This window comes from Branchiostoma lanceolatum, chromosome 1, assembly GCF_035083965.1.
Source record: "Branchiostoma lanceolatum isolate klBraLanc5 chromosome 1, klBraLanc5.hap2, whole genome shotgun sequence".
NCBI lineage: Eukaryota > Metazoa > Chordata > Leptocardii > Amphioxiformes > Branchiostomatidae > Branchiostoma > Branchiostoma lanceolatum.
In genome coordinates, this window is record NC_089722.1 from 33,517,942 (window position 1) to 33,544,484 (window position 26,543).

The 26,543-nt window shown below is 44.3% G+C and overlaps 3 long non-coding RNA genes across 3 annotated transcripts; 1 reads left to right on the top strand and 2 right to left on the bottom strand.

The window, feature by feature from the left end:
* Window positions 1-1,154: 1,154 nt before the first annotated feature.
* On the bottom strand, window positions 1,155-1,703 carry LOC136420554 (uncharacterized). The gene is made up of 2 exons (XR_010753250.1): window positions 1,372-1,703; window positions 1,155-1,228 (listed from the first exon to the last, which is right to left on the bottom strand). It is a non-coding gene; the product is annotated as an uncharacterized lncRNA (long non-coding RNA).
* A 4,229-nt stretch (window positions 1,704-5,932) lies between these two features.
* On the top strand, window positions 5,933-7,499 carry LOC136420557 (uncharacterized). Its single transcript, XR_010753254.1, has 2 exons — window positions 5,933-6,167; window positions 6,813-7,499. It is a non-coding gene; the product is annotated as an uncharacterized lncRNA (long non-coding RNA).
* A 528-nt stretch (window positions 7,500-8,027) lies between these two features.
* Window positions 8,028-9,836, bottom strand: LOC136420563 (uncharacterized). The gene is made up of 2 exons (XR_010753259.1): window positions 9,136-9,836; window positions 8,028-8,565 (listed from the first exon to the last, which is right to left on the bottom strand). It is a non-coding gene; the product is annotated as an uncharacterized lncRNA (long non-coding RNA).
* Window positions 9,837-26,543: the final 16,707 nt, after the last annotated feature.

Below are 26,543 nucleotides of genomic sequence, written 5' to 3' on the forward strand. Positions count from 1 at the left end.
CATCGACGAACACCACCACGACGCACACATCTGTCACGTTATGTGTATCACCGCTCGACTGCCCCTAAGCTAGCGTCAGCTCTAAAATGTGCCAAATAACACTTCAACTGAGGACATCGACGAACATCACCACGACGCACACATCTGTCACGTCACGTGTGTCACCGCTCGACTGTCCGTCAGCTAGTGTCAGCACTAAAAATGTGCCAAATAACACTCAACTGGGGACGTCGACGAACATCACCACGACGCACAAATCTCTCACGCCACGTGTGTCACCGCTCGACTGCCCTTCAGCTAGTGTCAGCACTAAAATGTGCCAAACAACACTCAACTGGGGACGTCGACGAACATCACCACGACGTACAAATCTCTCACGTCACGTGTGTCACCGCTCGACTGCCCCTCAGCTAGTGTCAGCACTAAAATGTGCCAAATAACACTGAACTGGGGACGTCGTCGAACATCACCACGACGCGCCCATCTGTCATGTCACGTGTGTCACCGCTCGACTGCCCCTCAGCTAGTGTCAGCACTAAAATGTGCCAAATAACACTCAACTAGTGACGTCGACGAACATCACCACGACGTACAAATTCCTCACGTCACGTGTGTAACCGCTCGACTGCCCCTCTGCTAGTGTCAGCACTAAAATGTGCCAAATAACACTCAACTGGGGACGTCGACGAACACCACCACGACGTACACTTTTGTCACGTCACGTGTGTCACCGCTCGACTGCCCCTCAGCTAGTGTCAGCACTAAAATGTGCCAAATAAAACTCAACTGGGGACGTCGACGAACACCACCACGACGTACACTTTTGTCACGTCACGTGTGTCACCGCTCGACTGCCCCTCAGCTAGTGTCAGCACTAAAATGTGCCAAATAACACTCAACTGGGGACGTCGACGAACATCACCACGACGTACAAATTTCTCACGTCACGTGTGCAACCGCTCGACTGCCCCTCTGCTAGTGTTAGCACTAAAATGTGCCAAATAACACTCAACTGGGGACGTCGACGAACACCACCACGACGTACAAATCTCTCAGTAATACGTACCTCATATTGCTACTCGACAGTTGTCCACGGCATCCCTAATGTCTCCACCGCACGCCTCTCTACTCCAGCATGTTTTCTCCCGTCTCGGTAGCGACTGCTGCAGCCGAAGTGGTTGTCATTTCTGTCACCGCAGTCTCCCATCTTCCGGAGTGACTTGCCAGCCTAAAATAAACAACACCCATGAGACAACCACTCGTAAACAAAGCAAAGGAAAATCAACAAACAACACGTCTCAAAAGAAACGAGCTCCGAAAAGCCTGAAGCCCTCGCCTATAAATTACAAACAAACGCGGAGCTTGTTCCACCATCGCTTCTCTGTCACTGCAAGGTTCTTGTCCGCCACAATTGGTAGGCAGCTTTTCACAGGCAGTACCGGCCTCCAGGACGCCAAACTGTAGACAACAAAACACAAAACGTATCGCATCAGGCATAATCAGAACAAAAACGCAGACAAACATGTCCGGCGTCTCCGTCATACAAATGCAAATCACCGAAATACGATTCAAAGAAAGAAAACCCAAGTACGCCGGACTCCCGCCAAAATTCCTGCAGACAAAAATGGTGGCAGCAGGTCAGCTGCCCTGGCAGATGCCACTTCACGCCATCGCCGCAGGTCCTGCATCTCTCGAGTAGGCAGCCCCAAAGCGTCCGCGTGTCCCATCCTTCTGGGTGCTGAGTTGGACTCTGACGAGGCCCATCCAGCACTTGAACAACGGCGGCGACTGTCTTGGTGTAACGCCTGCCTGACGTGCTAAACATGTCCGCTGCGGAACCGCTTGCCTCTGAAGTGTTGACTGCCGGGGTCGCCTGTTGTGTGAAGTCCTGCAAACTCGCAGTGGGTACCCGTGGAGCCTGGCTTATCACTGTAAAGGCACACAACACCACTTAATGACCGAAGCAAAACACACAAAACACACGCTACCCACCCAATTGCAAGGAAACTTACATCGAAAGGGAAGAACAAGTCCCAATCCGACCAAGGGCCAGGACACCGATTTGCCAAGGCCGAAAGCTCCACTCAGGTACCCTTCCCTTACCATTTACTGTAAACCACCCGAGTAACCCTGTTACGAAAACCAGAGAACAAAAGAAATTCTCCACGCATACAAATGCAAATGTCCCACGTGCAAAAAAGCCGCCAAAATCCCGTCGACAAAAACAGCTGCAACGAGAAATCGTCAAAACACGCTAAAAAAGGCACTTGAGAAAACCCCGAGGTTAAAACAAGCTACAAAACACCCCAGGAAACAAACCCAACTCGTAAAAACGAAGCCACAAGCAGAAAACTGAAAAACGGGAAAATAACAGCCGTCAACTAAACTCGTTACGGCCTAAAAACAAAACGTCCCCCGCTCTGCCAAAACCAGCTCAGTAACTAGCCAAACCTTGACCGAAATTTCGGTCGTGGTAGTCCAGAAAACCTCCCCTAGGACTCAAGACGCTGCCAAAGGCCGCTCGAAGCACCGGTGGACGCACACTCCATTGTAAGAAGACCCCACTTCGAGCCCGGGACAGACTGCCCACCACGTCCAGTCGTTGCGTAGGTTTTCAGTGAACTACACGGAACGGTCAACTGCCGCTCCTTATATAGCATTAGGTGATGTCATTGGCGGATTGATCCAATTATAGCGCAGTGTAAATAGCTGCTATAACGTGTATTCCTATGCCTCTACGCACTTTCAAGGCAAAAGCATGGTTAACGTCACCCCTAAGAAAAGTGTAAAAATCTCTATTCGGAAACGCCACTCTACCGCCACCATGCATTTTTGTCTCCAATTTAATCGTTCAAAAATAAAGGCGCATAAATACTTTCGTCAAGGAGGCGTTATTTATAAAACCCTCTTGTTCTAGTTCGTTGTGTGTTTGTGTGTGTTCAAGGAGCCGACAAGTGCCTTTGATCTAACCGCCTTTCGCGCCTCCAAGTAAGAACAATGAGCTCGCGCGGCGGTCCCGTATTGTCAACATACTACGGGCTGCATTTTGTTTACATTATTACATCCCGTAGAGACTTTCGGGGGCCATTACCATAGCAACAGCCAGGTGACACATTTTTCACTCGCAGAGAGTACCGTGGGTGTTTCTCACAGCGGGCCACCAGTTTGCCTGGTGTGAAAGTTTCTTACTGACGTCCGCCGCGTTCCGCCCCCGGGCCATAATGCGGGCTCTAATGTGTAAACCCATCCTTTGTAAACCACAGGGTTCAATTTTAATCAATTATAAAAGACACTGCAGTTGTTGCTTTCACAGTCAGTAAAAAAAAAAATTAACTATAACAAACTACATATATCCCTAATGTTTGTTAGTCAACTCACACGTACAGCATTGACAACAATCCTAATTTTAATTTCGTTACACTGTAACCAAACTTAATTTCATGCAATGATGTCCCTAGACCTTGCACCAAGAAGTTGCATTATTCTGAAACGGTAATGGAAACTCAGTGACTGACCTACTATGTCCGACCCGTGTCACATGCCAGAAATCAATCTGCCTGTGTTATCCGGATAGTCGACGCGACAAAGTGGCGTCACGTCTGTCAATCACAGCGATGGCGCCGGGCATTGTCATTGGTCGGAAGATTTTCCGCTCGTGCCGAACGTCCCAAATCTGTGTAGCCTTGTTAAATATCCAAGTAGACGTATACATGTCCTTTTCATGAGAACCGAACTTTTTGTGATGACTGTGCCACTGGGGGTAGTAATAATCAACGAGATATGTTCAGAAATTCTTCAAAACATCTGTAGAATTAAAAGTTGAAGAAAACATGTTTGTGTTTGTGTGCAAGTGTGTTTGTCAATGGGCTCTCCCCTTTCATAGAGTGGACTAACCCCCCAGTAAAAGTTTTTAGCCTTTCCCGCGTGGTTCGCGATCGGGCGGCAAATGTCCGTCTAAATCAATATGTAATCGGCAATATTTGTACTGCGAGTTTGTGCTTCCTTTCCATCTACTTTGTTCTATGGGAGCTTGATCGCGCAACGGACATGTGTTCCAAGCACATTTCATTTATGCAAGACGGAAAATTAGACGGCCTTTTGCTGCATCAAAGACGTTGTCTCCTGTGCCCTGTGTCTATTTCCGGCCCGGCGGGTCGCACAGTCAGCGTCACACGGGGGGGGGGGGTCATATTTCACAAACACCATAAACTGGGGAAGTAACAGCCCTGAATACAATGCAACACAACACAACCATTTCCCTTGCACGTTTACGACAAGCATGTTCGTGCAGGAGGTCTATCCTCTTGTCCCTTTGATACCAAAGACCAAAACGACAGTGCTACACAGCTTCCCCAACTCAATTCTTGCCGGTCCGAGGCATGATTCCAAACGCTCCGAGGCATAATTCCAACCGCTCCGAGGTATGATTCCAACCGGTCCGAGGCATTTCCAACCAGTCCGAGGCATAATTCCAACCGCTCCGAGGCATGATTCCAACCGGTCCGCGGTACAATTTTCTTTACGCACCGCGACCTGATTCTAACCGTTCCTCGGTAGAATTTTCTGCCCTACGCGCTGACCTGCGTTCCTCGACAGCGGCACAGTCCCCTGTCCCCCACGCTAATACAGTGGACGATCCCAGATGGGTCAAGGGTCACTCGTGTTGTGAATGTGTGGTGAACGCCAGGTCGTGTTTTTCAGTGCTTCGTTCTGACTATCACCGTCTCTAAAAATACGTGCGTACAAACTAAAAGGAAGCCCTGATTGTCAATATCAACTACAATATCAACTACAATCGACGGACAATTGGCGTTAGATATTCCTTTTTGCCCCTCCCGTGTCAGTAGATCGACTGAAAGGATGATATAGTGGGCGTTGACCCCTCTAGAAATCTGCCTGTCGTGGACTCAACATTGCTACCAGCACACACACACACGTTCACCACAAAACAATGTTGTGTAATATGCACATTAGATATTGGCCATAAAATTCATTGACAGAAACATACGGTCGATAATACAAAAGATATTCTTGTTCAGTCACGGAAAAATCCTGTTATAGCCCCAGCCATGAATGAAATCGAATGTTATAGAAATGCTATCTGTTACTAGTAGTCTGTGTTGTCCATGTATGAACTTTCATCAAATAACTCGACCATGCGATATGCTGAAAGGACTAAAAAAAACCGTGGCCAACTTGAACTTTTGCCACCGTAGGAAGTTGTCCTGCGAGACAGGTCCGTTTATTTCAGGTTCAGAATCTGAAATAACACAGAAACAAAATGCAAGCTATAGTATAACGTTATATAAAAGGAGAGCTAGCTGAGGAAGAGAAGGATGCGTACCGATCCCGTCAAGTACACCGCCAACTCATATGATATATATACTATAGTCCGTAGCACTGACAGTGTCAGGTTTGAGTACGAAGCAGAAACACTGTCACAAAAATCGTATATATGTTTTTAAAAAGGGACATGTTTTTTTATAAGGGGGCAAATTAAATCCACATATGTTTTGAAAATAGGGCCGTTTTTTTAAAGGGGGCAAATTAAATCCACATATGTTTTGAAAATGGCACATGTTTTTAAAAAGGGGGCAAATTAAATCCACATATGTTTTGAAAATGGGACATGTTTTTAAAAATTAAATCCACATATGTTTTGAAAATAGGACATGGTTTTTCTTATGGGTCATATCTTTTAAAACAATATGCATCTTAAAAATAACCAAAATGAGAATATGAGACGAAAAAAAAACATACACCATTTTCATTTTGTACCGTGTATAAGTTTATTCCCCAATCCAGGAAACCCACCGGTTTGCAAAGTGGTGCTTTCAAAATGGTCTATCGTTTCCGATTTACCCCCCATTTTGATAGTGGTGCTTTCCAGTTACGCCGATTTAAAACTGCTCGATTTAAAACTGGTCGATTTAAAACTGGTCGATTTAAAACTGGTCGATTTAAAACTGGTCGATTTAAAACTGGTCGATTTAAAACTGGTCGATTTCAAACTCCAAACGGAAATGAAATGACGTAAGTCGGAAATGACGTAAGTCGACGCTCATCGCCAGAGAAGCCACCAAGTATCGGTGATCGCTGTTTACGTCCTTGTTTTCACCGTCTTGTACGCGTTTTCTGATCAGCTACGTGTCCCCAGGATATACCAGGTTTGTGTTGACTTTTTCACGTTGTAATAATTTTAGAGTTGCATGTTTAATCGGTACTTTATAGAATGTAAATCGTAATGCAGCCGTATCGTTTGGAAGATTACAAAACTACGCAAATTGCGTGCCGAGCTAGCTATCGAGGAACTCTTCACTTTACGTTCTAACAACTTGAGACGATCAATGATATGATATGTGGTTCAATTTTCGTTGATATGAATTGTTAAAATGTACAAACTTGCGATAGTTTTGCTCCGTAGTCAGTGAGGGGAATGGGGAGGGGGGCGAACGGCCGGCGCAACCATGTGCAAGTTCGGACACGATTTTTGTAGTCTGATACGAACCCAGGAAGCCAGAAAAATAAATTTGTGTTTCTTATTCTGTTTGTTAAGAGACCTTAGCGAGTATAAATTTGTATGATCGTGCATTAGTTTGAAAGGAATATCTATCCAGATTCCAGACGAAGATTAAAATTACTTGTCCTTGCTGGCTGGCATGTTTTTCTCAGGTTTGTAAAAATGTGCATAGCGTGTAAATTTACCACGTATTATTCATAGTTTTTTAGACATTTTGAATAACTTACCTTGTTGCCACTGGGAATTGTTGTTATGTCCATTTGAACGCATTTTCCTTGTTTCTTACTAATAGTATGCTCCAGAGGATCGGCACTGTAGGGATTTTCCCAGCCCTTGCTGCATATACACAGCACCTATGAGTGCTATGACCATACAATGTAGCTGTTGATGCATCATGCTGTCTACACAAGGATGAATGTCATGCATATGCACATGCATGTGTCAAAGTCTTTCAACCAACGGTTGAACCAAGGATATGTATATAAATTATAATGTATTTGAAACAACACACATTGACAGTTTAGTGCTTTCTGAAGCAATGAAAACATGTTGATTTTCATCCCTGCTGGATACAAGTATCTGTAAGCACATTGAAGTATGTGTTCTTATTCAATATGCGTACCTGATATACCTGGTGCTTTATAATATTGTAGATAATTAAGTTTGATGTGAACAAAATTTTTGTATTTGCAAATGATTGTAGAATATTTTGTAAGTGTTGGATTCCTCAGGGTAATTGAATTGAATGAATAGCTAGTACATGTAAATGAAAATTGATCCATTTCATGTAATGTTTCACAACACTCAGTCTCTTTATAAGAAGCTATGATTCTTCAATCTAGTTGTATCTATGCAGATGATGTCATTGTTTAGAAAATATGAGCATGATGGTGTAGCCTAGAATGTCCTTTGTTGCCTGTATCATACTTATTCCGACCAGTGATATTGAATGAATCATGAGTAAATGATAAAGGTGTGATCTCTGTGTGTGTTCTCTGAACTTGATCTAATTATGTACTAATACATGTAGTGGGATGTTGTGTAGAGGTTCTCATGTATTTTTACTGTACGGACAAGCATGGTCTGTATGTCCTAATTGACGGAAAAAAAAATCACATGCAGATTGTACATTTTGTAGATTGTTCAATATTCATCCTTTGTCAGATGGCAAGGGTTTCTCCCCAAGTTCCTTTCTTACCTATTCTTATTATACTTATTCTTATTCAAAAATTCACCACTTTGTGTTTCAATATACATGTACGCTTTGGTCACTTTCAGTTTGTGACAGACTGTACATGTACATCCATCATTGTAGTATATGAATAGACCTTGGAGTGTATTTTCCATTCCCATTGAAGATGAAGATTGTGCTTTGTGAAGAATGCTGCTGTACCTTCAATGTACTGTGCAATGCAATGTACTAGTAGAGTAAAAGTTATCATCAATATGTAAGAAGAACTTGGGGGATTTCCCATGTGTCTCATATCAGTCGGACTGAGGCATGAAGTTGCAGGAAATGGATTTTTAATAATAATTACACTATAATAGTTAACATATTCTACGCAAAAGGCTACAACACTAATAGTATTTTTCTTGTGCAATAAAAACCTTACTTGTATAAGAAAACCGTGGTTTCTTACATGCCTAAAGTTGAATCTTAGACAAGGCAATGATGTGAGGCTAAAATTGAAGGAAACATATTTGTGTTATCTTGTCAAAATACAGTAGTCAACACATCCTAGAAAGAACTACTGAAGTCAAACGCAGGGGTTGGAGGGGGAAGTTCCGAACACCAAACGTATGGTACATACCTTTATACTTATACTAGTTACAGTGTTCACTATCATGTATACACCTACTGAAATTGCATTGAAAAATTTGAATGTCTTCAGTTACACAAAAACAGTTAACATGTCCATGGAAGGTTGAAGCTGCTCCACAGACTTGTAGAATTTCGCTCCGAGTCAACAGTTCTTAGTGGCATCTGACTCCAGTCCTTGACTCGCAGATATGGCCCAGCCACTTTATTGCTGGCGTCCATAAAACTAGCAAAGAACAAAAAAAATACTAGTATACACATATATTGACGAGCAACAGTGAAAGCTGATGAATAAATAAAATGTAACTAAATCGAAATGTTTTCATGTGCAAACTGGGATCAAATTATGTAGCATGTGTTCATGTTTGCCACGTTCATTACACAATTCTTTTCTCTCAAGAAATAGCCATACTGTTATCCTTAGATCATACACACAAATATTATAACATAATAAATCACAGCAACAAGGCATACACATACGAGGCTCAACCTTTCTACCATTCTTCTTTGTATATGTTTGAAGTTTCCCGTAAGAATGGCCAACTATCCCGGAAAGCAACACCGTTTCACCAGAAGGTCTAGATGTGTAGATGTGTCCATTATGTAAGCACATGCACACAGATAAAACATTATTACTAGTAACAAATGGTGGTGAATACGCGTGGTGAACATGTATTCGTACGAGTTCATGCCCCCCTCCCCCATCTGGCGTCATTACAAAACACGCATTTCCAGTCGAATTTAATCATATTTATGAAACAAACAAGACTTTATATAGTCTGAATTCAACGCAAACCTGGTATATCCTGGGGACACGTAGCTGATCAGAAAACGCGTACAAGACGGTGAAAACAAGGACGTAAACAGCGATCACCGATACTTGGTGGCTTCTCTGGCGATGAGCGTCGACTTACGTCATTTCCGACTTACGTCATTTCATTTCCGTTTGGAGTTTGAAATCGACCAGTTTTAAATCGACCAGTTTTAAATCGACCAGTTTTAAATCGACCAGTTTTAAATCGGCGTAACTGGAAAGCACCACTATCAAAATGGGGGGTAAATCGGAAACGATAGACCATTTTGAAAGCACCACTTTGCAAACCGGTGGGTTTCCTGGATTGGGGAATAAACTTATACACGGTACAAAATGAAAATGGTGTATGTTTTTTTTTCGTCTCATATTCTCATTTTGGTTATTTTTAAGATGCATATTGTTTTAAAAGATATGACCCATAAGAAAAACCATGTCCTATTTTCAAAACATATGTGGATTTAATTTTTAAAAACATGTCCCATTTTCAAAACATATGTGGATTTAATTTGCCCCCTTTTTAAAAACATGTGCCATTTTCAAAACATATGTGGATTTAATTTGCCCCCTTTAAAAAAACGGCCCTATTTTCAAAACATATGTGGATTTAATTTGCCCCCTTATAAAAAAAACATGTCCCTTTTTAAAAACATATATACGATTTTTGTGACAGTGTTTTTGCTTCGTATTTGAGGTCTCTTGAACTTTAATATCATAATTTAAACAGAGCCAAGCCGGTTTTATTGCTGTCACGGTTGTTGCAACAACAGCAAATATGCCTATGACACACGGCGACGAAAGTTTATATTTTCGCAGTTCACATTCGACACGCGTGACCCTTGACCCATCTGGGACCGTCCACTGTATTAGCGTGGGGGACAGGGGACTGTGCCGCTGTCGAGGAACGCAGGGCAGCGCGCGCGTTGGGTAGAAAATTCTGCCGAGGACCGGTTAGAATCAGGTCGCGGTGCGTAAAGAAAATTGTACCGCGGACCGGTTGGAATCATGCCTCGGAGCGGTTGGAATTATGCCTCGGACTGGTTGGAAATGCCTCGGACCGGTTGGAATCATACCTCGGAGCGGTTGGAATTATGCCTCGGAGCGTTTGGAATCATGCCTCGGACCGGCAAGAATTGAGTTGGGGAAGCTGTGTAGCACTGTCGTTTTGGTCTTAAAGTGTCAGGAACTTTAGTCTCCCGTCGACCAAACGTGCGGTGACACGAATGCTTCTACCAAGGCGCAACCAAAGAAATAAATGTTTAGTGTAGAAATAAATGTTTAGTGTACAAACAAATAAAAACATTTTCCTACATGTATTTGTTATGGTCGCCAGGTCTTACAAACACCATGAGCACCGCATGAAAATGGTGACACCAGCCACGGTGCCACTTCTTAGTGTTCGGTAGTCTCTAACGGGACTGCAGCAGGACTCTACGAGCACTGACCTCCATGGAAGGTTCGTAGAGGAGCTCTAGGGAGTTCCTTCATAGGCTATGGATTATGGATTAAGGAGAAGTGAACAATGTATTGCATTCATTGTGCGTGGGGCCGCCAAGTTGTGTTTATCTTTCGGTAAAGCCCTCCATGGAGGACTGATTTTTTTCAAGGTGACGTGAACCATGTATTGCATTCATTGTGCGTGGAGCCGCCAAGTCCTGTTTATCGTTCTGTAAAGCCCCTCCATGGAGGAGTAATTTCTATTAGTTTCAAGCTGACGTAAAACAAAAGGTATACACATTTTCTTGAGGGTGACGAAAACCATGCGTCTGCATTCATTGTGCGTGGAGCGAGCATGATGAAGCCCGTTATTGTTTACCAGAACGTATATACATGTACATGCGGAGTATTTGTTTTTTCTTGAGTGTGACGTCAACCATGAGTCTGCATTCATTGTGCGTAGAGCCAGCTCTACGGAGCTGGAAAAATTGCCGAAGGCTTGTATCAATAGCTCCATGGAGCTAGCTCTATAGAGCTAAAAGGGATACAAACTTTCTTGAGGGAGACGTGAACTATGAGTCTGCACTCATTGTGCGTGGAGCCAGCTCTATGAAACTTGTTTATCGTTAACCAGAGCGTATATCCATGGTGGAGTATTAAAAAACATTGTGGTGACGCGAACCATAAGTATGCATTCAAAGTGCGTAGAGCCAACTCTACGAAGCTGGAAAAAGAGCCAGCTCTACGAAGCTGGAAAAAGCTGCCGTGGATTGGACTAATAGCTCCATGGAGCTAGCTCTTTAGGGTGACGTGAACCATGTGTCTACATTCATTGTGCTAGAGCCAGCTCTATGAAGCTTGATTTTTTTTAGTTAGATTTTTTTTCAAGGTGACGTGAACCATGCATATGTATTTTTCTTGAAGGTGACGTGAACCATATAAATGCATTCAGATAGCGTATAGCTAGCTCCATGGAGGCGGAAAAAAATTGCCGCAGGGCTGTACTAATCGGCTCCATGGAGCTAGCTCCATGGAGCTGGCTCCATGGAGCCGATTAGTACAGACCCTTCTCAAGATAACTGTGTCTAGCGGAGAATCTGAACTACGCTCTAATTTCTTGAGAACCAAACAAGGCCACAGACTTCAATTCACTACCTGGCCGTTTATTGACTTGCAGTCCTTTCCAACAGAACGGTTAAAAAGTACGTCCAAAACAACCAATACAAACGCGACATACATTGTATCAAGATCAATGTATTCCTACAACCCAATCCATGCCAACTAGAGTAGATTTCACAAAAGGTCATCATAATCACAATGCAATCTTACATTCTTAGAACCCTTGTAGCGCGGCACCCTAATCTCCAAACAGATCTACGCCGGCCGCGAAAACCGTATATGCTAGCCAGAGAAGGTCCAGTCAGCCAGAGAGGGTACAATCAGCCTCAGCTACAGTTGTTGTTAAAGCGGCACAGGGATCTCAGCTACATTTCTTCTTCAAACAGATGCACGTCTTTCAATTACTGTAACAGTTCTTCTTGATGCGGATGCAGGTGTCTCAGCTACAGTTCTTGATGCGGATGCAGGTGCAGTCCAAGCAAAGAATCTCTCAGTCACAGCTGTCCTTGAAGCGGATGCATCTGCAGCTCTAGCGGAGTATCTCTCAGCTACAGTTGGCCTTGAAGCTGGCGCAGGTGTCTCAGCTACAGTTCTTCCTGAAGCAGATGCACGTCTCTCAATAACAGTTCTTCTTGATGCGGATGCAGGTGTCTCAGCTACAGTTCTTGATGCGGATGCAGGTGCAGTCCAAGCAAAGAATCTCTCAGTCACAGCTGGCCTTGAAGCGGATGCATCTGCAGCTCTAGCGGAGTATCTCTCAGCTACAGTTGGCCTTGAAGCTGGCGCAGGTGTCTCAGCTACATTTCTTCCTGAAGCAGATGCACGTCTCTCAATAACAGCTCTTCTTGATGCGGATGCAGGTGTCTCAGCTACAGCTCTTGATGCGGATGCAGGTGCAGCCCAAGCAAAGAATATCTCAGCTACAGTTGTCTTTGAAGCGGATGCATCTGCAGCTCTAGTGGAGTGTCTCTCAGCTACAGTTGGCCTTGAAGCGGGTGCATGTGTCTCAGCTACGTTTCTTCTTGAAGCGGGTGCATGTTGCTCAACTACTGTTGTCCTTGAAGTGGATACATGCGTAGCACTAGTTGAGTGTCTCTTTACTACATTTCGTCTTGAAGCGATTGTATGTGTCTCAGGTAGATTTCTTCTTAAAGCGAAAGCATGTGCAGCTTTAGCGAAGTGTCTCTCAGCTACAGTTGTCCTTGAAGCGAAAGCATGTGCAGCTTTAGCGAGGTGCCTCTCAGCTACAGTTGTTTTTACAGCGGATGTATGTGCAGCTCTAGCGGAGTGTCTCTCAACTACATTTCTTCTTGAAGCGGTGGCTGGTGTCTCAGCTACAGTTGTGCTTGAAGCAGATGCCGGTGTGTCAGCTACACTTGTCCTTGAAGCGGGTGCAGGTGCATCCCAGGCGGATCGTCTCTCTGAAGCAGATGCATGTGCAGCTGTAGCGGAGTGTCTCTCAGCTACATTTCTTCTTAAAGCGGGTGCATGTATCTCAGCTGCATTTCTTCTTGAAGCGGGTACATGTGTCTCAGATACAGTTGTCCTTGAAGCACATGCAGGTGCAGCCCAAGCGCCATGTCTTTCAGCTACAGTTGGCCTTGAAGCGGGTGCAGGTGTCTCAGCTACGTTTCTTCTTGAAGCGGGTGCATGCAGCTCAGCTACTGTTGTCTTTGAAGTGGATACATGCGCAGCACTAGTTGAGTGTCTCTCTACTACATTTCGTCTTGAAGCGGTTGTATGTGTCTCAGGTAGATTTCTTCTTAAAGCGAAAGCATGTGCAGCTTTAGCGAAGTGTCTCTCAGCTACAGTTGTCCTTGAAGCGAAAGCATGTGCAGCTTTAGCGAGGTGCCTCTCAGCTACAGTTGTTTTTACAGCGGATGTATGTGCAGCTCTAGCGGAGTGTCTCTCAACTACATTTCTTCTTGAAGCGGTGGCTGGTGTCTCAGCTACAGTTGTGCTTGAAGCAGATGCCGGTGTGTCAGCTACACTTGTCCTTGAAGCGGGTGCAGGTGCATCCCAGGCGGATCGTCTCTCTGAAGCAGATGCATGTGCAGCTGTAGCGGAGTGTCTCTCAGCTACATTTCTTCTTAAAGCGGGTGCATGTATCTCAGCTGCATTTCTTCTTGAAGCGGGTACATGTGTCTTAGATACAGTTGTCCTTGAAGCGCATGCAGGTGCAGCCCAAGCGCCATGTCTCTCAGCTACATTTGTCCCTGAAGTGGATGTAGGTGCAGCCCGAGCGAAGTGTCTCTCACCTGCAGTTGTTCTTGAAGTGGATACATGTGCAGCCCAAGCGAAGTGTCTCTCAGCTACGGTTGTTATCGAAGCGGGTGCATGTGTCTTAGCTACTGTTTTCCATGAAGCAGATGAAGGTGTCTCAGCTACAGTTGTTCTTAAATCAGATGCAGGTGTCTCAGCTACATTACTTCTTGAACCGGGTACAGTTGCCCTTGAACCGTCTGAAGGTGTCTCAGCTACAGTTGGCCTTGAAGCGGATGCAGGTGTCTCCACTATAGCTGTCCCTTGAGCAGATGCATGTATCTCAGTTATCCTACAAGCGGGTGCAGGTGTCTCAGCTAAAGTTGTCCTTGAAGCGGCTTCAGGTGTCTCAGCTACAGTCGTTCTTGAAGCAGACGCAGGTATCTCAGCTACAGTTGTCCTTGAAGCAATTGCATGTATCTTAGCTACATTTCTTCTTGAAGCGGGTGCATGTTTCTCAGAACAGATTCCAAAATAATAAGGGAAAATCCATTTTATTCCCTTTTTTTGGCGTTTTATTTTATCAAAATCCAGCCTTTCTGAGTTATTATTCGCATTTTCAGCATCTTGATTTCACACAATTTCAACTTATTAAGGATAATGTTCTCAAGCGAAGTTTGGTTCATTCAGCATACTTGAGGATATATCCTTCATCTAATTACTTACACCTTGAGAGACTAGAGAATATATCCTTTCTCTGGACGACTTGAGGATATATCCTTTCCTGCACTAGAGGATATATCCTTTCCCTGGAAGGCTAGATAAATTATCCTTTCCCTGGAAGGCTAGAGGATATATCCTTTCCTTCCCTGGAAAGCCAGAGGATATATCCTTTTCCTGCACTAGAGGATATATCCTTTTCCTGCACTAGAGGATATATCCTTTTCCTGCACTAGAGGATACATCCTTTTCCTGCACTAGAGGATATATCCTTTTCCTGCACTAGAGGATATATCCTTTCCTTTCCTAGAAGGCTACAGGATATATCCTTTCATGCACTAGAGGATATATCCTTTTCTTTCCTAGAAGGCTAGAGGAAACATCCTTTCCTGCACTAGAGGATATATCCTTTCCTTTCCTGGAAGGCTAGAGGATATATCCTTTCCTGGAAGGCTAAATGATATATCCTCTCCCTGCCCTAGAGGATATATCCTTTCCTGTAAGATTTGTGCTTCTTCGCAAAATTGATCTTTTTTTTTACCCCAAAACAATGATGCACGCTCTGATCAATTAGTAGAATACTACATTTACGAGCAATATATGTCAGAGTAATACACAATCCAAAAAATGCTTCTTTTTTACACCTTTTTACGTCTTAAATCTTAACTTTTAAGATGACAAGTTATTGGAAATGAAATTTGTAATGACATGTACATAATAACATGATTTGCAGACTTTAACAAATTCAAAAAGACATATATACTGTCTTAGAACTGTGGCTTAAGGACGGACTTTTCCTCGTCTAGCCGGGCACTGGGAAGATTTTCTGTCTTGGCCAGCCACGACACGAGGGACTTTCCGAACAATTTCCTAAATGAAGGAGGATATGAGCACTCTGTTTAACATTCAACTATGAGATGAAATGGTCGACGTAAGCAGTACATGGTATTGAAAACCAGATACAGGTTTATCAATATTAAAAACTTACAAGTCTTACTCCAGTCAGTTTCCTTCTTTCAACTTTGCAAGTATCCAAGCTGAGGCTTCGGTGGGGGGCTAGTAGTCGCCGCGATATCTTACGGCGAAGGGAGCCAGCCGTAAGAATTCGCGGCCACTACTAGCCCCCCCGACCGAAGCCTCTGCTTGGAGAATAACTTTGAAGTCTTGATGTTTACGATGTAGAAGGGACCTTCGGAGGGCTCGCGATCGGAGTTGGTGCTTGTCATACCGAAAGGGCTATCATCAGATGATTTCAAGGGGTGCACTCCAAGGTTACCGTCCTCTGCGTACGCGTGTTGAAGTCGCATTCTCTCCTGTCCTGCTCTGCTGACATACATTATTAACCGGGTTACACGCGTTGGCTCTGTCATCTTCATTGAAGTCATATAGACATAGGAATTGTCCCCTTCGCAGCCGCTTTGATTGGTGGCGGGGATAGGCTGGTACTCTGAACTGAACTGGTTTGCACCCGGAATTGGCTGATATGGGTTCGACAAGGGGAAACACGGCTGGTCCGGGCTGAGTTGCTATGATCTGGGGCTGGACAATTTGCAACATCCACGGTATGAGGCGGTTACAGGGCAGGGTGGCAGTCGCAGCGAGTCTGATCCCTGTCTTCTGCCTGAACTGTGTGGTATGCCTTTCTCTGTAAAGACAGAAGTGTGAAAAGAAAACTTGTAAACTGGGAAATACGATCGGATACGCAAAGCGATTTGCAACATAACATATTGCCCGACAAAGCAAACCGTTTCGACGGGCAGAAAAATAATAACTACAAAACGCATTACTTCTTGGGTTTAATATTTAGTCAAACCATACTCACGCCGTATACGTAGTTATATCTGTTCTATTAAATCTTCTAGGCTATAGTTTAAGCGTAATGTGTAGGGTGATATTCATTTCTGCTCTACACGCGTGCCCATTTCCTATGTGTGGTGAATAAAAGTAATGAGGCGAAAGTTGAGGGGATAAAAACAGCCAATGCCCGAGTATGGACTCTGTCGGAACCAAGTCGTTATGCCTTATGGCTGCGCTCATTAACATTCAGTAGTTATATTGGTGTCAGTTAGCCCTACCCCATGCCATTCGCTACCTAAATTGTAGGCACTGTAAACTGTATGATCTCCAAGCAGACGGGTGGCGCCAACGTCTTATCGTCTAGGTTGCTAACTCAGAACCTGTCCAGGTTCAAATTCCTGAATGGTATTGATGCTGCAGCCTTTGCAAGAAAGCGACAGTATACATTTCCCGAGCAAATTCCGTGGATCCTGCGGCCCGAATTTGATCCTCGGGTCGACTCCAGCTCTGGCATGCTATAAGAGATTGCAATCGTCATTTCGGATAGTGACGTAAAGCCGACGGTTCTGTGTATGCGTCAAACCTATGCACGTAAAAGGACCCAAGTTACCCAACATACTTATCGAGAAGAGTATGGAGTGACCCGGTGTAGCAACAAGCCGGAATGCACCACTACTAGGACTAGCTACTTGGAAAAAAACAGCATGCTTCACCTCAATTGAAGATGACTGCTTCATTAATTACCTACATTACAATACCAGTTTCATCACTTAATCCCCAAACAGATGTATGCTATCAAAAAGAACAGATACCACAAGACGACTCTGCCAAACATCTGCTTGATTAAGTTAATGATTAGCTAGGACCAGTCAGTGCATGTGAGCCTGCATGTCCTAGTTTTGAAGAACAAGCAGGCTGTTTGTGGGAACTCTCCAGGGGTATCTACAAGCAGATGTAGGGAGGCAACATCGTATATTTTCGCACTCCACAGTTCACAGTGCAAACAGCCTTCATACTAACTGGATTAACATGACTTGTACTAACAGTACTTCATACTAACAGTTTGAAGCTAACCGATTCATATTAAACTACCATGCGCACCACTAGCACCAACTAGGCACAGCCTCATTACCCTCAAAGGGTACCTATTGGCTGAACTTCAAGGTGAATATTCAAGGTGAATATATTGCAAATTTGTTAACGTAGCGATGTCACGTGCTGTACCCAAAGAATCCTTGATCATCCTTGTGATGTGGAACGTTCGCGCGTCCTTTTTTCTTCCACAACTGAATGAGAATAGGGCCATATATAAAAATTTTAATATAAGACCATACCTCGGTAAAAATACTTCTTATTCGCTAATTTAGGTGGAAAAACGTTATAGTCCATGACGGGTCTTTACAACTGCTAGCGACAGAAACACAGAAAAGATACCGAAACTCCCACCTATCCATCTGCTCGGAGATAAGAGATTGACGCTGTCGTGATTAGAGGAAGATAAACAGTTTGGTCTCAAGTGTGACAGTACTCTGTTTAGTCAGACGTGCCAGAAGATAGCGGTCAGAGGTCAACTCGAGTCACAGGGATGAACAGAGTTTCTCTAAGTTGAGGCAAGTTAAGTTAATCAAGTTAAGGCCTTTATTTTACTTCGAAATGCTGATAATCGGCCCCAACGGTCGCTTTTCAGGTTTGACTTTGAGTTTCCTTTCCCTTCCTTGGAACAGAAAACGAAGCATTCCAAAAAGAAGGTTACGATCCTGCCAACCAACCTCTGCTTGGAGACTAAAGATAACCACATGTGTGTTTATTTTGGAAAGTCTTTTATGGGACAAACAGGCCGGGGTCCTAAGATCTTCAAGACAGATACGCGGTCTTACTGAAGGAACGTCCTACCTGACCTACATGACCCCTATCCCCTACGTAACGACATCCTTTCTCGTCCCAAAATGATCGGAAAACGAATTACATCCTTTCTTGTCGCCAAATGATCGGAAAACGGCGTGCAAACATGTGCACACTAGTCGGTAAAGAACATTTTAGGACCCCTGTTGACGTCCGCACATTCCGAACATCTTGGTTTAAAACACAAGAAAACAGTGTCATCCTTTCTTGAGAGTCGCCCGAGGTAACTATCATGCTACCATCTTAGCGAGTTTTGTCTGTTTTACAAGACTTCCGGATGCCCGCGAATAAGCTGAGGTTTCATGTGCAGACGGCCCTGACGGGTATCCCCCTCCCCCTAGAAAAACGGCCTCACTATGGAAGATCATTATGGTCCTCTACTAAAAATCACGCGTGGTGCAATGTACGATTTGAGAAACATACCTTCTTTGGAGACGTCTTATTCCTAAACGGACGTGTACAGCTTCGTTATTTCCCACGGTTGTTGATAACGTTCGGCACTTGTTCCATACGAACCAGTGATTGAATGAAGAGCAGCCAGACAAGACGTCTTGGCTCTGTGAATGCCGTCTGCAAGGATGGCACGTTTCTGTTAATTTCAACCACATGTTTATCTTGGAGTGGCTGGGTTTCAACAAAGGGGTTGTACATTATGTAAGTAGGGGTATTTCTGCTCTAACACTACACGGGCGACCGTTGATCATGACAAGGCTTGTTACAGTGAAGTTTGTCCGTTCAAAGGACCTCCTTGGTCTGTTGGTGATATGCAATCAGCTCAGAGTTTCCACCTGATGCTCTCGACCGTCGTACAAAACGACTCTGCCTCATCCCTACCTGGTATATAGTGAACACTCCAGGAATGAATACTCGAGATGGGCCAATGAAAGGGGTCAGGCTATCTAGAGTAGGGCCTATCTGTCAATTGAAAGTTACGGTAAAAAAAAATTGTACTTCACTGAATTAGATACCCTTAAGATAAGTAATTTGATTGTAAATTACGTCTTTTTTTCCCACTTCCTTCACCCAAGGAAGTTAGATGACCACTCAACTGGCAAGGGTTGACATGTCGGTCCAATTCTTTAAGCAGATGTTGTTTATTGATCATGACTTCCTGTTACTCTCCAAGCAGAGGAGGGGTTTCGGGGGCTATCTACTTTGTCAGTTTTTGTCAAAAGACAAAGTAGTCATCTTTATCATTTTTTTGTTCTTCAAACAAACAAAAAATTACAAAGTAGAAAGCTCGACAAAAAACCTGAACACGTTTAAAAGCAGCCAGAACCCCTCCTCTGGTCAGAAAATACCTCCTGTCACATTCCCGCGTTCTGTCCGGCCCAGTCAGTTACGCTTGCATTACTACAGGCCGGCTGAGGGATCCTTTCCCTTGGGGCAGGTCAAGTTTCCTTGCCGGCTTTTGTTTCAAGGGAGCCAGGCGGCAGCAGCTCAGGCCTGGCAGGCCGGAGGCCAATCTCCAAGCAGATCTCCACGGGAGCGAAATCGTATCGGCTAGCCAGAGAAGCAGATATGGGGGCTGACTAGAGTTTGGAAGATGACAGCCTGGAGTTTAGCCTTTTTTGCTTTAGTCCGCTACCCAAGCTCCGCTCCCCTCATTCATCATGAAATTGAAACAGGATAACGCTTAGGGTAATACATTAAAAAAAAAAACGTTGGCCATTGGAAGTAAACCACACAGTGTTTGGAAAAACGGACCGGAAAGACTTTGAAAAAGTCTAAAAATTCAAAGGGGCGTGTGTACGCCGCTCCCGGGATTCGAACCGCGTCGATCCCGTTCCGCAACCTTGGGAATCCAACACGGTAACCACTGTGCTAAAAGGTCCAGACAAATAGACTGGCCAGTTGGTGGAGATTGATTGCACTGTTACAATACTCCGGGACCCTTTTCTTTCAAGGGTTTAACCATGCAAGCGTAATTGACTGGGCCGGACAGAACGCGGGAATGTGACAGGAGGTATTTTCCGATCAGAGGAGGGGTTCTGGCTGCTTTTAAACGTGTTCAGGGTTTTTTTGTCGAGCTTTCTACTTTGTAATTAAAACGCGTCAAAAACCAGCTGGAACCCCTCCTCTGCTTGGAGAGTAACAGGAAGTCATGATCAATTAACAACATCTGCTTAAAGAATTGGACCGACATGTCAACCCTTGCCAGTTGAGTGGTCATCTAACTTCCTTGGGTGAAGGAAGTGGGGAAAAAAGACGTAATTTACAATCAAATTACATATCTTAAGGGTATCTAATTCAGTGAAGTACAATTTTTTTACCGTAACTTTCAATTGACAGATAGGCCCTACTCTAGATAGCCTGACCCCTTTCATTGGCCCATCTCGAGTATTCATTCCCGGAGTGTTCACTATATACCAGGTAGGGATGAGGCAGAGTCGTTTTGTACGACGGTCGAGAGCTTCAGGTGGAAACTCTGAGCTGATTGCATATCACCAACAGACCAAGGAGGTCCTTTGAACGGACAAACTTCACTGTAACAAGCCTTGTCATGATCAACGGTCGCCCGTGTAGTGTTAGAGCAGAAATACCCCTACTTACATAATGTACAACCCCTTTGTTGAAACCCAGCCACTCCAAGATAAACATGTGGTTGAAATTAACAGAAACTTGCCATCCGTGCAGACGGCATTCACAGAGCCAAGACGTCTTGTCTGGCTGCTCTTCACTCAATCGCTGGTTCGTATGGAACAATTGCCGAACGTTATTAAAAATAACGAAGCTGTACACGTCCGTTTAGGAATAAGACGTCTCCAAAGAAGGTATGTTTCTCAAATCGTACATTGCACCACGCGTGATTTTTAGTAGAGGACCATGATCTTCCATAGTGAGGCCGTTTTTCTAGGGGGAGGGGGATACCCGTCAGGGCCGTCTGCACATGAAACCTCAGCTTATTCGCGGGCATCCGGAAGTCTTGTAAAAACAGACAAAACTCGCTAAGATGGTAGCATGATAGTTACCTCGGGCGACTCTCAAGAAAGGATGACACTGTTTTCTTGTGTTTTAAACCAAGATGTTCGGAATGTGCGGACGTCAACAGGGGTCCTAAAATGTTCTTTACCGACTAGTGTGCACATGTTTGCACGCCGTTTTCCGATCATTTGGCGACAAGAAAGGATGTAATTCGTTTTCCGATCATTTTGGGACGAGAAAGGATGTCGTTACTTAGGGGATAGGGGTCATGTAGGTCAGGTAGGACGTTCCTTCAGTAAGACCGCGTATCTGTCTTGAAGATCTTAGGACCCCGGCCTGTTTGTCCCATAAAAGACTTTCCAAAATAAACACACATGTGGTTATCTTTACCCTCCAAGCAGAGGTTGGTTGGTAGGATCGTAACCTTCTTTTTGGAAGGCTTCGTTTTCTGTTCAAAGGAAGGGAAAGGAAACTCAAAGTCAAACTTGAAAAGCGACCGTGGGGGCCGATTATCAGCATTTCGAAGTAAAATAAAGGCCTTAACTTGATTAACTTAACTTGCCTCAACTTAGAGAAACTCTGTTCATCCCTGTGACTCGAGTTGACCTCTGACCGCTATCTTCTGGCACGTCTGACTAAACAGAGTACTGTCACACTTGAGACCAAACTGTTTATCTTCCTCTAATCACGACAGCGTCAATCTCTTATCTCCGAGCAGATGGATAGGTGGGAGTTTCGGTATCTTTTCTGTGTTTCTGTCGCTAGCAGTTGTAAAGACCCGCCATGGACTATAACGTTTTTCCACCTAAATTAGCGAATAAGAAGTATTTTTACCGAGGTATGGTCTTCTAAAGGTGATATATTGCCCTATTCTCATTTAGTTGTGGAAGAAAAAGGACGCGCGAACGTTTCACATCACAAGGATGATCAAGGATTCTTTGAGTACAGCACGTGACATCGCTACGTTAACAAATTTGCAATATATTCGCCTTGAATATTCACCTTGAAGTTCAGCCAGTAGGTACCCTTTGAGGGTAATGAGGCTGTGCCTAGTTGGTGCTAGTAGTGCGCATGGTAGTTTAATATGAATCGGTTAGCTTCAAAATGTTAGTATGAAGTACTGTTAGTACAAGTCACTTAAAAGTCAGTTAGTATGAAGGCGGTTTGCACTGTGAACTGTGGAGTGCGAAAATATACGATGTTGCCTCCCTACATCTGCTTGTAGATACCCCTGGAGAGTTCCCACAAACAGCCTGCTTGTTCTTCAAAACTAGGACATGCAGGCTCACATGCACTGACTGGTCCTAGCTAATCATTAACTTAATCAAGCAGATGTTTGGCAGAGTCGTCTTGCGGTATCTGTTCTTTTTGATAGCATACATCTGTTTGGGGATTAAGTGATGAAACTGATATTGTAATGTAGGTAATTAATGAAGCAGTCATCTTCAATTGAGGTGAAGCATGCTGTTTTTTTCCAAGTAGCTAGTCCTAGTAGTGGTGCATTCCGGCTTGTTGCTACACCGGGTCACCCCATACTCTTCTCGATAAGTATGTTGGGTAACTTGGGTCCTTTTACGTGCATAGGTTTGACGCATACACAGAACCGTCGGCTTTACGTCACTATCCGAAATGACGATTGCAATCTCTTATAGCATGCCAGAGCTGGAGTCGACCCGAGGATCAAATTCGGGCCGCAGGATCCATGGAATTTGCTCGGGAAATGTATACTGTCGCTTTCTTGCAAAGGCTGCAGCATCAATACCATTCAGGAATTTGAACCTGGACAGGTTCTGAGTTAGCAACCTAGACGATAAGACGTTGGCGCCACCCGTCTGCTTGGAGATCATACAGTTTACAGTGCCTACAATTTAGGTAGCGAATGGCATGGGGTAGGGCTAACTGAAACCAATATGACAACTGAATGTTAATGAGCGCAGCCATAAGGCATAACGACTTGGTTCCGACAGAGTCCATGCTCGGGCATTGGCTGTTTTTATCCCCTCAACTTTCGCCTCATTACTTTTATTCACCACACATAGGAAATGGGCACGCGTGTAGAGCAGAAATGAATATCACCCTACACATTACGCTTAAACTATAGCCTAGAAGATTTAATAGAACAGATATAACTACGTATACGGCGTGAGTATGGTTTGACTAAATATTAAACCCAAGAAGTAATGCGTTTTGTAGTTATTATTCTTCTGCCCGTCGAAAGGGTTTGCTTTGTCGGGCAGTATGTTATGTTGCAAATCGCTTTGCGTATCCGATCGTATTTCCCAGTTTACAAGTTTTCTTTTCACACTTCTGTTTTTACAGAGAACGGAATACCACACAGTTCAGGCAGAAGACAGGGATCAGACTCGCTGCGACTGCCACCCTGCCCTGTAACCGCCTCATACCGTGGATGTTGCAAATTGTCCAGCCCCAGATCATAGCAACTCAGCCCGGACCAGCCGTGTTTCCCCTTGTCGAACCCATATCAGCCAATTCCGGGTGCAAACCAGTTCAGTTCAGAGTACCAGCCTATCCCCGCCACCAATCAAAGCGGCTGCGAAGGGGACAATTCCTATGTCTATATGACTTCAATGAAGATGACAGAGCCAACGCGTGTAACCCGGTTAATAATGTATGTCAGCAGAGCAGGACAGGAGAGAATGCGACTTCAACACGCGTACGCAGAGGACGGTAACCTTGGAGTGCACCCCTTGAAATCATCTGATGATAGCCCTTTCGGTATGTCAAGCACCAACTCCGATCGCGAGCCCTCCGAAGGTCCCTTCTACATCGTAAACATCAAGACTTCAAAGTTATTCTCCAAGCAGAGGCTTCGGTCGGGGGGGGGGGGGGGGGGCTAGTAGTGGCCGCGAATTCTTACGGCTGGCTCCCTTCGCCGTAAGATATCGCGGCGACTACTAGCCCCCCACCGAAGCCTCAGCTTGGATACTTGCAAAGTTGAAAGAAGGAAACTGACTGGAGTAAGACTTGTAAGTTTTTAATATTGATAAACCTGTATCTGGTTTTCAATACCATGTACTGCTTACGTCGACCATTTCATCTCATAGTTGAATGTTAAACAGAGTGCTCATATCCTCCTTCATTTAGGAAATTGTTCGGAAAGTCCCTCGTGTCGTGGCTGGCCAAGACAGAAAATCTTCCCAGTGCCCGGCTAGACGAGGAAAAGTCCGTCCTTAAGCCACAGTTCTAAGACAGTATATATGTCTTTTTGAATTTGTTAATGTCTGCAAATCATGTTATTATGTCATTACAAATTTCATTTCCAATTCTGTCATCTTAAAAGTTTAGATTTAAGACGTAAAAAGGTGTAAAAAAAAGAAGCATTTTTTGGATTGTGTATTACTCTGACATATATTGCTCGTAAATGTAGTATTCTACTAATTGATCAGAGCGTGCATCATTGTTTTGGGGTAAAAAAAAGAAAGATCAATTTTGCGAAGAAGCACAAATCTTACAGGAAAGGATATATCCTCTGGGGCAGGGATAGGATATATCATTTAGCCTTCCAGGAAAGGATATATCCTCTAGCCTTCCAGGAAAGGAAAGGATATATCCTCTAGTGCAGGAAAGGATGTATCCTCTAGCCTTCTAGGAAAGAAAAGGATAAATCCTCTAGTGCAGGAAAGGATATGTCCTGTAGCCTTCTATGAAAGGAAAGGATATATCCTCTAGTGCAGAAAAAGGATATATCCTCTGGCTTTCCAGGGAAGGAAAGGATATATCCTCTAGCCTTTCAGGGAAAGGATAATTTATCTAGCCTTCCAGAAAAAGGACATATCCTCAAGTGCAAGAAAGGATATATCCTTCAGTCGTCCAGAGAAAGGATATATTCTCTAGTCTCTCAAGGTGTAAGTCATTGGATGAAGGATATATCCTCAAGTATGCTGAATGAACCTAACTTCGCCTGAGAACATTATCCTTAATAAGTTGAAATTGTGTGAAATCAAGATGCTGAAAATGCGAATAATGACTCAGAAAGGCTGGATTTTGATAAAATAGAACGCCAAAGAAAGGGAATAAAATGGATTTTCCCTTATTATTTTGGAATCTGTTTCAGGTACATTTGTTTCTGAAGCGGCTGCAGGTGTCTCAGCTACAGTTGTCCTTGAAGCGAATGCATGCATCTCAGCTACAGTTGTTGTTGAAGCAGGTGCAGGTGACTCAGCTACAGCTGTCCATTGAGCGGATGCATGTATCTCAGCTACAGTTATCCTTAAAGCGGGTGCAGGTGTCTCAGCTAAAGTTGTTCTTGAAGCGGCTGCTGATGTAGCACTAGCGGAGTGGTTTTCAGCTACATTTCCATTTAAAGCTGGTGCAGGTGTCTCAGCTACAGTTGTCCCTGAAGCGGATGCGTGTATCTCAGCTACAGCTGTCCCTGGAAGGGATACAGGTGCCTCATCCACATTCTGACTTGGAGTGGGTTCAGATGTGGTTTGAACGGGGTGTCTGTCGGGCTGGGGGTTCGACCAAGTCTGTATCGGGAAGGCTTCACCGGACATTTCATTAGACTGGCCGATCGTTGAAACAGTGTCCTGTCCCTGAAACTGCACGACTGGCGTTCCGAAGAAGTCACGTCCTACCAAATGTCTCCACATGAAGTTGACTGAGTTCTGACACAGGCTCTTCAGTGCCTTTCTGAATGACTTTTGCGCCACACTGAAGATGATAAAGTCTACGAGTGTGTTGCATTGTCCAAGCCATATTATCCAGAATGTCCCTGTCATCGGTATATCCCAGGATTTTAGTACATAATTGAAGCCCAAAAGCAACTCGGGTGCCCACAGAAGGTGTTGCATCGCGGTCCGAATCAACAGAGTGCGGAGCGTCGACCTCGAGAAGCGTGATGTAGCCTGATTGGTGGCGGCAGGTTGGGTGGCTGCTGCGGGCTGGACAATTGCGATTGTCCGACAACACAATCCAAGGTATGTCCACGTTACCACGACGGATACAAGTCCAAGTACTATCTGACCAAAAATGTAACCCTTACCTACAGTGAAGCACAGTGTAGTTGATGCTATGTACCGAACCTCTGTGCTCCCCGTCAAGAAGGCAAGTACCCAGATCAAAGAGACTGCCCAGGTCAGGAATATGGCACCGCCACAGAATCGCCTGCTCTGTACTACGCCATGTGGTCGAACTAAAGCATCATACCTGTCCACGCTGATATGAGCAAGGGTCATGAGTACAACAAGTCGACACATGTCTAAGATTCTGGCCTGTACCGTGCACAGTGCACTGCTGTATGGCCAGTATCCGACCATCGAAGCATACAA